The sequence below is a fragment of the Odocoileus virginianus genome, chromosome 22, assembly GCF_023699985.2.
Source record: "Odocoileus virginianus isolate 20LAN1187 ecotype Illinois chromosome 22, Ovbor_1.2, whole genome shotgun sequence".
Lineage (NCBI taxonomy): Eukaryota > Metazoa > Chordata > Mammalia > Artiodactyla > Cervidae > Odocoileus > Odocoileus virginianus.
Window position 1 is genome coordinate 44,652,356 of NC_069695.1, and position 2,755 is coordinate 44,655,110.

At 43.4% G+C, this 2,755-nt stretch overlaps 1 pseudogene; it reads left to right on the plus strand.

The window, feature by feature from the left end:
• Positions 1-973: 973 nt before the first annotated feature.
• LOC139030470 (U2 spliceosomal RNA) lies at positions 974-1,148 on the plus strand (annotated as a pseudogene).
• The last annotated feature ends 1,607 nt before the right edge of the window (positions 1,149-2,755 follow it).

Consider the following 2,755-nt stretch of genomic DNA (forward strand, 5'->3'; position numbering starts at 1 on the left):
TAAGAACTAGTAAAACCAGGGTTTAAACCTTAGATGTCTGACGCCAAACCCTCTGATGCTGATCCCAGGATTACATTGCCTAAAGTTTAATCTCAAGGTGTTCTCATGTTAGTAGAAGAATGAAGACATGTGCACACATATACAAGAGGGGAAAACACGTAAGGACTATGACAGCACGGAGGAGAGATGGCTCCATCAGGTACCAGGGAGATTAGCAGACAGTCTTCATATGTTTGCTGATCTGTGGGCTTGTCTTTGAGTGACAGGACAACTTTTTATAGGGAAAAAAATGGAAGGGGAGAGGACTTAAAGCAAATAAAATATAAGCAATGGCATAAAGAAACAATATAAGAAATGGCATAAAGAAATATACATAATTCTTTATGCCATTTATTATAGTTTATTTGCTTAAAGTCTTCTCCCTTTCAGACAGCAATGCAGCAGATGTGGGTTCAATTCCTGGGTTGGGAAGATCCCCTGGAGAAGGGAATGGCCACCCACTCCAGTATTCTTGCCTGGAGAATTCCATGGACAGAAGAGCCTGGAAAGCTACAGTCCATGGGGTCATAAGAGTCAGACTTGACTGAGTAATTAACACTTTCTTTCATTTTTTTGATGTAATATTCAGTAATTGGTTTGGTTGTGAAGACTAGAAAAGAGAATAATGGAATCTTACAACCCAGATCAAGAAGTTTTGATTTCCTTTGAACTTTGAGAGAAGAGCCATGATTCAGACTCATAGCTGATTTAAGAGGACTTGTCTGGCTGGGATGTGAAGGATGGAAGGGAGGAGAGGAGACACAGGTGGTAAGGAGCCAAGTTAAGAAGCTGCAGTAATTCTGATGAAGGAAAAGGAAAACACTTGCTAAACAGCTGCTAGGGGCCAGCACCAGGCTAGTCACTTTACTGAAATCACATTTTCAGTCCTCGTAATAATTTAATAAGGACTTATTTACTTGATCTTACAGGTGACATTGTTTCTCGGCCTTTTGGCTAAGATCAAGTGCAGTATCTGTTCTTAGTTTACTATCTGATATCTGGTGACTCAGACAGTAAAGAAGGTGCCTGCAGTATGGAAGATCCAAGTTAGATCCCTGGGTTGGGAGGATCCCCTGGAGAAGGGAATGGCAACCCACTCCAGTATTCTTGCCTGGAGAATCCCATGGACAGAGAAGCCTGGCAGGCTATAGTCCATGGGGGTCACAAAGAGTCAAACATGACTGAATGACTTACACACACATACGGCTGAGGTTTCGGGATAAAATGGCCAAGTGGTCAAGAACAAAGACATTATTGGGCTCCCACAGTCTCTGACCCCAAAGAACCTGAGTTAAGTAAGACTCTTGGCTGCCAGTGAAGGCAGGTCCCATCCTTAGGAAGGCATGTTCAGCAGTGGAGTCTCAGGGACCTCTGGAAGCCATGGCTTGAAGCTAACAGGCTGTTTGTGCTCCTTTCTATGTATTGAAGGCATTTCTCCCTATTAAAGATGCACTTTCTCAGAAATCTGGAGATCTTAACTCCCAGAAACACCCACATTTAACATCTCACTTTTTCAGACACAGGTGAAATACTTAGCAGATATTGTCTCTCCAAAAATCATGTGGATAAAGAAGAACAATCCCCTAGCTTAAGGGAAGTTTTCATCTCTAGATCAATGAACTCTAGGCAGGACAGCATGGTCGGGTAAGAGCAGAACTCTTTGGTCAGGCTCTTGTCTGTGGCTGGAGGGCATGATCACAGCTAATTAATATGGAATCTCTCTCAGTAAGGATGCAACATTCGCCATCATCTTCTTATGGGATGGTGACATCATCATCACTGGTTTTACATCTGTGGCTTGTATAAAATAAAAGTCATGACATAAGAGAAAAATAAGGATTCCAAAATAACAGGGAAGCCCCTTTTCACATTAAGTAAAGCTTATATGGGCAAGTCTCTAATAAAGACAGACCCTTAAGAGATGTTTATGGTGTAGTCTGTGATTCAGACTGTGCTATTGATTACTTCAGACTTCCCTGGTGGCTCAGTGGTAAAGAATCTGCCTGTAATGCAGGAGATGTGGATTTGATCCCTGGGTCAGGAACAGCCCCTGGTGAAGGAAATGGCAACCCACTCCAATATTCTTGCCTGGGAAATCCCATGGACAGAGGAGCCTGGTGGGTTACAGTTCATGGGGTCACAAAAGAGTTGGAAATGACTTAGCGACTGAAACGACAACAGACTAATTCATCTGCCTTCTTCATCCCAGTTCAACTGGTGCTTCTATGATTCAGGTCATGAGAGTCCAGGCCCAAAGGAGTTTTTAACAGAAAGACAATGCCTGCAGTGGCTACCAGTAGGATGATGGAGGAAATGGAGACTTTGGGAGGTGATGGGTTCACAAGGGTGGGACCCTTATGAATGGGATTAGTGACCTTGTAAAAGAGACCCCAGAGAGCTCCCTCACCCCTTCTACCATATTTGGACACAGTGGGAGGACACCATCTATGAACCAGTAAGTAAGCCTTCCCCAGACACCCAATCAGCAACACTGTGACCTTGGATTTCCCAGTCTCTATAACTGTGAGAAATAAATTTCTGTTGTTGATAAGCCAAGTCTGCAGTGTTCGGTTATAGCAGCCCAAACCAAGACAGTGCCTCACCTGCTTCTGTAAATTAAGCCTTTCTGAATCACTGTCCTATGAGCAATAGAAACAAGTACCTGCTACTAAGGTGATCAACCATCCCGGTTTACCCAGGGCTGTACTGATAATTG